Source organism: Misgurnus anguillicaudatus, chromosome 6 (assembly GCF_027580225.2).
Source record: "Misgurnus anguillicaudatus chromosome 6, ASM2758022v2, whole genome shotgun sequence".
NCBI classification, from domain to species: Eukaryota; Metazoa; Chordata; class Actinopteri; order Cypriniformes; family Cobitidae; genus Misgurnus; species Misgurnus anguillicaudatus.
In genome coordinates, this window is record NC_073342.2 from 21,557,097 (window position 1) to 21,567,500 (window position 10,404).

A 10,404-nucleotide genomic window follows, 5' to 3' on the forward strand; every position below is an offset into this window, starting at 1 on the left:
GTAACGAAAATTTTGATTAATTTATTTGTGTTTGCTGACACGAATTTCCACTTTTTTATATTTTGTTTTGTATTTTATATTTTGTTTTTTTCATCGTTGTTTCCTATTTTTTGACGATTGTCGCTTGGGGTTTGGGTTAGAATCACTTTTTGCGACTTCCTATCCCAAACCCCAACTCTAACCCCAACTCTAGGCGAGAATAGTTTTAAAAGCGAACGAAAAACATGTATAAACCAATGCATAAAATTATATTCTAACACAAAACCCCGAATCTAACCCTAACCCCAAGCGACAATGATTTAAAAATAGGAAAGTTGTAGCACAGACACGAGAAGCCATCGATAGAAAAGACTTTCGTCTCCAGGGTCATGAAAATTCGTGTCAGCACACACGAATAAATTAATCAAAATTTTCGTTACTATAACACTACTTGCCGTGAGACTCTGTTGGTTATTTACTGTTTGTTTTAAGTTAAATGAGCATAAAACATAAACAAGTCTTTGGGCCCTATTTTAAAGGTCTAAAGCGCACAGCGTAACGTGTAAATGGGCGTGTCCGAATCCACTTTTGCTAATTTAACAACGGGAAAAATGGTTTGTGTTCCGAGCGCATGGTCGAAAAGAGTTGGTTCTATTTTTTTAATGAGTAATGGGAGTATTTTGGGCATAACGTGCAATAAACCAATGAGAGTCTCTGTTTAAAATTAATGTTAAATAATTGTGTTGTTTTTCACTTGTATTGAAATTGTTATTTTTTTATTCAAAACCTTTAAAACCAGTTTTCTTTTAGTAATGGAAGTAAAAAAGCATGCTTTTAATTGCTTTAAATGTATGGCTATCCAATATCATCCAAAAAAATATTTACAAGTATGTAAGAAAAGGTTTGTACTCTAAAAATGCTTTATTTGTAACAAACAGGAGATAAAGAATTTGCAAACGGCTCTCCGCACGTTTCAGCACTTGGACAGCGCCATGAGTTTTTTTTAAGCATTAAAAATGTTTCTCATCTCACCATATCCAGAGGGACAGAGTCATCATATAAAATAAATCTGTGAGGTAGCATTTTAAAAAAAGCATTTAAAAACAGATGCATTTGTTTAAAGCAAAGCATTTATTTACTTACCAGGCTACAGGTGAAGCAGCTCTTTGCGCCTTCTAACGTCTCATAATCGGTCCTCATTTATGTCCAAGAGACTCAATAATAATCTTTTACATTCAATCCTTTAATCTTTCATATTTAAAAGTGTTTTTGTGCTGCTGCACATTCATGTATGTGATAAGCAAACCCGCGTTGTTGTCCCGTTTATAGGCGCATAATATACTGCGCTCTTTAAATAACAAAAAACATATTGTGCCATTGACTTTAGACCAGGTTTTTGTTGTTGCATTTGCCATTTAAACAACGTGTCGCTAAACGTGAAAATGATAATTGCGCAGGTGGAAACTAGCAAAAGACACTTGCGTCGCGCATTGCGCTGCATTGCGCCAGATGTAAGATAGAGCCCTTTATCTTTACAGAATAAAACTAAAATAACATCCTCATAGAAAAGCATTCTGGATACCAAAATCTGAAGGAAAAAACAGAAAAAGGTTGATGAGGATTTCTGATTCCCAGAATGCTTTGCTGATATTTTATAGTATAGTTTTAGAACAGTATACTGTAATTTCTACAGAAAATTTTTACAGTGAATATTACTATTGTCTTACATATGCAGTAAATTAAACAAATACCCCCTTCATCAACACCAGAGCAGAAAATATATGAGGAACCTTTTTCTGGTCTACGTGTGCATAAGCTTGGGAAATACTGACACAGACATTACGAAATAATGTTTTGAAGCAGTTTTCAAAACGGACTTTCAAAGCGTCTAAAATATTGAAAACTGTGAATGCGTGCGAGCAAAGGCTCGCGGGTTTCATTTTGCTGACCAAAGCAGGACTTCGACTTTTACAAATGCAGTTTCATAGCAGTTTCTCCGCTTCATGCCAGCTTAATATTAACACCCTCAGGCCTGGCCAAACAGCAATTATCAGACTTGTGTGAATGTGTGTGTGTGTATGCATGTGTACGTGGGTGCATGTGTACACTGAAAGGACAAATTCTTTGAGGACAACCTACTGCTCAGAGGAAGCACAATACAACATACAGCTACATCACTGACAAAAGCGGTAATCCACTGTCATACCGCAAGGAGCACAGAGCCCACAGCCCCATTCAAAGAGAGGGATATGAGAAAGAGAGGCTTTACCCGCAGTGTGCCAAAAAAGGAGAAATTTTAGCATGCAATAAATGGGACTAGGGATAAATTAAAGACCACAGTGTCCATCTACACACAAAGAGTGTCAACTTTAAACTAAAAGAGGACAGAACTCAGAAACTCTAACACAGTCTAGTGGTACCTCGTAACTATTTTTCAATGTGGCTAATCTATATGACTTCATACAATCTACATTTTTGTACCATAGGCTTTCACCCTAGTGATGTCAGGTTTAGAGGTGGGGCTTCATGGGTGATTCTCACGAAATCCAGATTTAGAAGGTGTCCAGCTTCAGAATTTTTAGAAAGCTCTTGAAGCCATTTTTTTGCACATATAAGATTAAGGTCTGAATTACCTTAACTTTTATTTTAGAGGGTTTTTAAAAAATCCTATAGAATTATTTACATTTTTAGATTATCATTATCAAAAATTATCATTACCGCAACATGATATTATGCATTAACAAACTCATGTTTCGGTAATGAGAACTAAAAGGTTGTCTAGGTACTATGACAAACAAAATTTCAACTTTTATCTGGAGAGAAAAAATAAGAACTTCTTACCTATTAGCCATTTAGAGTGTCACAGTCAATAATGTCCCTTCCAACAACAATTTTTTATTTGAAAATGTTAGTTCCTCGAGGGCTTAAACAATGATTGAAAATTGTTGCGGAGGATGAGAAAATTGGTCTTGGACACATTTATATTCCCTATTAATGTCTCTACATTTACCAATGATCACCAAATACCACATGTTTCTTTACTGTAAATGTTTATAGTATAACATGCACTGAAACTTTTTATTTCCATATCAAAGAACCCAAATCCAGTCATGGACACATTGCGGTAATGAAAATGTTTCCCTTAAATGTGGAAAAAACAACAAAATTGGTGTGTTTGATGTCATTAAATAATGTGCAAAATGAAGAGATGTTTGTAACTGTATGCTTCTGTATGCTGTATACTTTTTTTATCAAAATGTTTCATGACACCTCATAAGTCTAATTTCGTGAGTCACCCTTATATGTACACTGTAAAAACATCCTTGTAAGACTTCAATTTTTAAATTTAATCAACTTGAATTTACAATTTATTTAAACTTTCTTGACCTAAGGAGACGCTATAAATTATAAAAAATTAAGTTGAATTAGCTTAAGTTTTTTCAACTTTATATTTTTAATTTATACCAACTCCTCACTTACGTAATGTAAGTTGATTTAACTTAAAAATTGAAATGCAAGAAATTTTTACAGTGTATGATTCACATTGTGAATAAAAATCACCACCACAGGAATTAGTTACGTTTTCCCATGAGATCAGGTTAAAAAGTCTGGACCATATCTGAAGACCTTTGGAGATCTGAGTACACAACTGAAACCTTTAACTCAGAGCTGGGAGAGAAATCTGAAGAAACCGGACCTATTAGGTATAAAAGGTTTAGCGGCGAACATAAACCTCGATCTATAAATCACTTCACAAGCTTTTCTTTCCTCCCACCTGAACTTTTAGGCAAACATGTTGTCCTATTGATCATTCTGTACTGGAGATATCCTGAAAGCAGGAAATAAATATTAGTCACTTTTTTAAGCGCTAGCTTACATACCGAGGTTGTTCGTGTCATCTATTTTGGCTTTCTACAAACGTATAAATTATTAGGTTGCGGGAGGTGCATTCATAATGTGTGTTTTGTTGCCTCCAGGCTAATAGCTGCTTTTCAGGAGTACTAGGGCGCTGATGAATGCTAGCTAATCGCTAATGTTGGCTGAGGGTTTAGACACCATTTATCACTTCTTTAAAGGATCTGCACACAGGAATATTAACAACCGCATTGGCGCAACCCAAGTCTCTAAGAAAGTCTTTAAGTGCATTAAAGCAGTGCTTTAGTTTGACATTAGATAATGAAATGAGAGAGAGTCCAATTAGTTCCAACAGCTTAGAAGTGCTTGAATGTAATCCAATGCCAAAATGCCAGACTTTAAATGCTCCAATGCACACTAATGCACTCACTCGGGGTCACATTTACCCAGGAAGAAAGGTTGAAGAGCGCGTAATTTTACCTGGCCGCATTGGTTGCCGGCTTAAATTACAGAGAGTTTTGTAGATGAATCAAATCACTTACTTCTGTACTTTTAGAGCACAGCAGCTACCAGTTTGCGGGGATAATTCAAAGTGCTTTGCAAAGTAATAAATCCTTTCAAAAAGAGGGGGAAAACTGTAAAAATAGGAGATATTTTAAATCACAATAAAAGATCACAATAAAAAAAATATAAGAATTGATGTGAATGGGAGACATCTCCTATTGCATTTCAGAAAAAAATAAAAGTGCATGATAAAAAAGCTACATTTATTATCCACTTGGCACGAAAATTTAAGGGCATGCACGGTGCTTGTTATATCCATAATGAAGTTTGACCCAAAAGCCTTTTTAATGTCATACTACTGTCTTGCCTCTCCAAGGGGTTGCTGGCCCCTGGCCCCTATCGGCACTGAGATCAGCACTGCACCACACGCAGGCCACTGACCCACCAGCCGGGAATTTAAACGAAACGGAGGACAGGACATAGCAGCAGCACCTGCCTAGATGGCAGGGCGCTCCGGCCCATATCAGGGTTACAGCGTGAGCTCACCTGCACGTTTGGCCTGGATGGACGCCACAGACAGACCCCTGGGACATAAGGGAGGAAAGGAACGCTGCGATCCAGTCTGTTGGCTGTGACTTCCATACCTCGAGAGTTCATACCTGTGGGGAAGGGTTACGGATGACATTTACCTCATGATTCTTTAAATAATGGCGAGTATGCTGCACTCGGACAGAATGGATTTAATTGTGCCTCTAAATTTTGCCAATTTATAACAACGGCTGAAATGAAATAATGCATGGACGGCAAAAAGTCCAATTTAAATATTTAAAATGATACATATTACTGCAACAAACATACAAGCTTTTTATAAATATGTTTGAATATGTGCTTCCCAAGCTAAGCATCTTCGTTCCAAGGTTTCTTCTTAACAACTTAAAAGTTTTCATTGCCACATGTGCCTTTGCTCTGCTCACTGGGGGATTGTAAGGTACAGCTTTTTTAAATTGGCCTTTGAAAAGCTCTATAATATACAAATAATTGTACAATTTATTTGATATTAAAAGAAAGCTATTTTTGTAGTGCATTAAGCTTGCAGAAACGAGTAAGAATAAAGGATCTGACATATAAGCATATAAGGAGGTCATTTTATTCACATTTCTATTATTTATGTTAACAGACATTATTTATAATAAAATTTTTACAGCAGAAAAGCTACAATCACACAACTGTGAAATATGAATTGCAAAATTTAAATTCGTCCTGTACCACTTTAAATATAGATGCATCTAGTTGCGGAGGGACTCTGTCTCTTTAAAAAAACGTTCTCGCTGGGTCCCTCACAGCAGCTCCCGCTCGCCCTTCACATTTCACTGGTCAGTGCCCAGTAATCAACACACATTACCCGCAAAGAGGCGAAGCTTAATTACCAATCACAGACGGACCCATAAACACTCAACCTCTTCCATATCCCGCCTGCCACTTACCTTCCTCCCCATTATTCAAATTCAGCATTATGAATGACTGACACACGAGTATGTAAATGTGTTTTGTTTTTTGAGTTTGTGTGCGTTGCTTGATATGCTGATGAGAAACAGTAACTGGCTCTGGAGATTGAGTGACATTCCCCTACACAGTATGAGATGATCCCAGGGATTCTTCTCATCAGGCGTCCTGTGGAGAATAGTTTACTCGTTAACCACGAAAGAGAAAATTGTTTATGGCACTCGCCCGGTGGCAGGGGTTTGACTTTGTCTTACCGGCTCTGATTGGTGGCACATGCAGATTTGTCTTTGAGAACTTTGGTTGTGTTTAGAAGTAACATTACACACACAAATGTGCATTTGTTTTGCATTGAAAGTCCAGTAAATTATGCATTCAGACCTGTTTGGACGGCACAGTTAGGGAGGTTAGTTATATTTAGAAAAAAGCTTTGGCGCTTAGAAAAAAATGGCCAAAATATGTACCCCAGCTGTCACTAGGGCAGTACCCTTTAAAAAGGTCCTAATATGTAACATTAAGTACAGATATGTACAGTTAGGAAAATAAGCGTTTGAACACCCTGCTATTTTGCAAGTTCTCCCACTTAGAAATCATGGAGGGGTCCGAAATTGTCATCGTAGGTGCATGTCCACTGTGAGAGACATAATCTAAAAATAATCCAGAAATCACAAGGTATGTTTTTTTTAACAATTTATTTGTATGATACAGCTGGAAATAAGTATTTGAACACCTGAGAAAGTCAATGTTAATATTTGGTGCAGTAGCCTTTGTTTGCAATTACAGAGGTCAAACGTTTCCTGTAGTTTTTCACCAGGTTTACACACTGCAGGAGGGATTTTGGCCCACTCCTCCACACAGATCTTCTCTAGATCAGTCAGGTTTCTGGCTTGTCGCTGAGAAACACAGAGTTTGAGCTCCTTCCAAAGATTCTCTATTGGGTTTAGGTCTGGAGACTGGCTAGGCCACGCCAGAACCTTAATATGCTTCTTACAGAGTCACTCCTTGGTTATCCTGGCTGTGTGCTTCGGGTCATTGTCATGTTGGAAGACCCAGTCTCGACCCATCTTCAATGCTCTAACTGAGGGAAGGAGGTTTTTCCCCAAAATCTTGCAATACATGGCCCCCGGTCAACCTCTCCTTAATACAGTGCAGTCGCCCTGTCCCAAGTGCCCCCAAAGCATGATGCCATCACGTTCTTGTGATGGTACTCATCATTCTTTGTCCTCCAAACACGTTTAGTGGAATTATGACCAAAAAGTTTTATTTTGGTCTCATCTGACCCCATGACTTTCTCCCATGACTCGTCTGGATCATCCAAATGATCATTGGCAAACTTAAGATGGGCCTGGACATGTGCTGGTTTAAGCAGGGGAACCTTCCGTGCCATGCATGATTTCAAACCATGACGTCTTGGTGTAAGTCATTGACCAGCTCCTCCTGTGTAGTTCTGGGCTGATTTCTAACCTTTCTTAGGATCATTGAGACCCCACGAGGTGAGATCTTACATGGAGCCCCAGTCCGAGGGAGATTGACAGTCATGTTTAGCTTCTTCCATTTTCTAATGATTGTTCCAACAGTGGACCTTATTTCACCAAGCTGCTTGGCAATTTCCATGTAGCCCTTTCCAGCCTTTTGGGGGTGTACAATTTTGTCTCTAGTGTCTTTGGACAGCTCTTTGGTCTTGGCTATGTTAGTAGTTGGATTCTTACTGATTGTAAGGGGTGGACTGGTGTCTTTATGCAGCTAACGACCTCAAACAGGTGCATCTAATTTAGGATAATAAATGGAGTGAAGGTGGACATTTTAAAGGCAGACTAACAGGTCTTTAAGGGTCAGAATTCTAGCTGATAGACAGGTGTTCAAATACTTATTTGCAGCTGTATCATACAAATAAATAGTTAAAAAATCATATATTGTGATTTTTTTTTTAGATTATGTTTCTCACAGTGGACATGCACTTACGATGACAATTTCAAACCCCTTCATGATTTCTAAATGGGAGAACAATATCAGGGTGTTCAAATACTTATTTTCCACACTGTATACCTTTGGTACCAAAATTTACATTTGAGATACTATTAGAATGTATCTTTAAGGTACCAATAAGTTTTCTTTGGTACCAAGCTGAGGAACTAATATGAACTCTTTAGGTGCATACTCCTGACCATAATTATGACCAAGACCTATCCATTAAATAAATAGTTTGCATGGAAATGCTCATGTCATCCCAGATCTATTGTGTCTTTACAAGCTCCAAAAAGCACATAGTACAGTAAGGTGACCAGATTTCTTACATGAAAGCAGGGACATTTCCTAGTTTAATGGTCATAATATCATTGAAATCTTATTTTTTTATAATCTACGATAAAAACGGATACAAATCCGTTTTGAAAGTTTTTGTCTTTTTATTGTTGTGGGTTTGTGGAGGACAGAACACCAACAAACAGATTTGTCCCCATTTTCCGGTCACCTTAAAATACAGTACATCCATCATTAATCCAAATGACGCTTTGGGGTTAATAAATGTCTTCTGACTTATTTTGATCTTATTTAGCGAAAATTAAACCATAACAGGTGCAAATCAGTGCAAAATTGAATTATGGTAGCACAACAGTAACTCTCATTGGTTCCTCTATTAGATCAAATATCACTTTACACTACTCATGTGCACTTTTTGATACCTATATGTACCTTTGAGGTACTAATATTGAGGTGCAAAGGGTAACATTTGGGTGAAATTTTTCTGCCAGTGCATTGAATGGTGTACAAGCCCCTGACTCAGTCCCAAGCCAAACATTTATACTAAAAATAACAATAAAATCTGACTGTGAAGAATGTTGTTCCGAGAATAACAAGGATGTTAAACCAAAAATGTGTTGAACCTGGCAAAATCAGCATTATGATAAAAATCTGCTAACTCTCACAGAAACCTCATCCTGTCCAGATAGGAATGTCTGTGATTGCGGCAGCTTAAATGACAATTTTTTATCACGGCATTTGTCATGCATTTTGATCTTTTCCAAACACCGCAACTAAATCAAATAATTCTCCTTGTGCTGCCCGGTGCACCTTGATTATGGATTTAGACGTTTTTGCCAACTTCTGGATAAAACAACAGTTGGCGTTCCAAGCTACGCTGGCATCTCCTCTGATTTAAAAGAAAATTAAATCAATACGGAGAGCTTGATTCCGGAAACCGCTCAGGCCGGCTGCAGTATTAGCAGCGTCAGTCTTGCTTTAATTAATTCCTTACTTTAATTACACCATATCCATAATGCTATAACTATATTCAAATACTGCTTTAATCTCCATCCTCCCAAGCCGTATTTCACATATGAAATAAGGCGATCACAGTAGGAGCTGTGGAGAAGGAAATCAGGTGAATGAAAAGAGGAAGTTGCAGGTGTGACACGAGGCCTGTGGAGCCCCATCTAAGCACAAAGTACAGTAATATTGAGTAAGAGCAGATGGATCCGACATAGTTACAGCTTGTAGTTGGAGAAGCCATCTGTTCTGGTGACTTTTTATAGCCGTGAACCTGGAATGTGAAGTCGTAACAAGCAGAAGTGCTACAGAAAACAGTGTTTCAGAAGAAGATTTCAACGACGGTCCGGGGAAACGTTGAAATAACAAATGCAAGATCTTCACGCTGGTTCCTGCATCCTTGCGTCCTCACCGTAGGTGCTTTGTCCTGTTACTAACCATCATCTTCGGAAAAGTCCTGAAGTGAAATACCATTAAGACCAATTAATGTTTCTTATCTCGCATCCCTTTGCAAGTTTCACGCACGGGTCGAGGTTTATCACATTCGCGGTACAGTTGGCAGCATCTGCGGCTCAGGGAAGCCACAGACTCAATCATTTGAGCGAGCTTGGTCTCTCAAAGGTAACAGAGCTGCGCTAATGAGAGCGCAGGTGCCTTTGACTGTCCGCCTGCATCCGGAGACATTTGCACAGAGAAAAGACAGAGAGAAAGTGGTGCGGTACGTCTGCAATTCCCTCAACCGCATGACTTCACATTACTCATTCTCGTCTCGCCGCCTCAATTAGTGGCATGCATGTTAGATGTTTTCTCACTTTTAACCCTCTACCGATGCTTAATTGCCCACCCAGGTCATTGTTCGGAAATTAGTTATCGTTCAGTTACGGTGTCAGGCAGGAGTACGAACGGCTTCTGAGCTTTAATGAAAGGTAATGATAAGATAAATGATCCCTTAAATATTCAGCTGGGGCTTGTATTGACGTGGTGGAACGCTTCAGGAGGGAAAACCTGTAAAGGTTTTCTTTAAACAGATCGGCCTACCCCCCAAAAATGACAATTCTGTCATCATTTACACACCATCATGTCATTCCAGATCCATGTGCTGTGAAACACAATTAACAATAAAGAAGAAGAATCGTATAGTTCTTCACAAATGCAGCCAAGCACCAAAAAAGACAAAACTGTACTATAAAAGCAATCCGTACAACTAGTCTGATGTATCGAAAGACATTAAAGCCATGTAAAGCTGTAATGCAGAACAAACTGGTACAGGAAAGATATGAAAAAATTAATTTGATGGGTGAA

The 10,404-nt window shown here is 38.3% G+C and overlaps 2 protein-coding genes across 5 annotated transcripts in view; one reads left to right on the forward strand and one right to left on the reverse strand.

Moving 5' to 3' along the window:
• LOC129434396 (creatine kinase U-type, mitochondrial) overlaps positions 1–10,404 on the forward strand; it is a 368,704-nt gene that overhangs the window by 215,815 nt on the left and 142,485 nt on the right. The window lies entirely within an intron of this gene.
• prr5l (proline rich 5 like) overlaps positions 1–10,404 on the reverse strand; it is a 133,698-nt gene that overhangs the window by 88,913 nt on the left and 34,381 nt on the right. The window contains exon 2 of one of the 4 annotated variants that reach the window (XM_073868760.1): positions 4,885–4,997. The exons of the other annotated variants lie outside the window; for them this stretch is intronic. The gene's annotated coding sequence lies outside the window, so the exon portion shown is untranslated. The remainder of the gene's footprint in view (positions 1–4,884; positions 4,998–10,404) is intronic. 4 annotated transcript variants of the gene reach the window in all.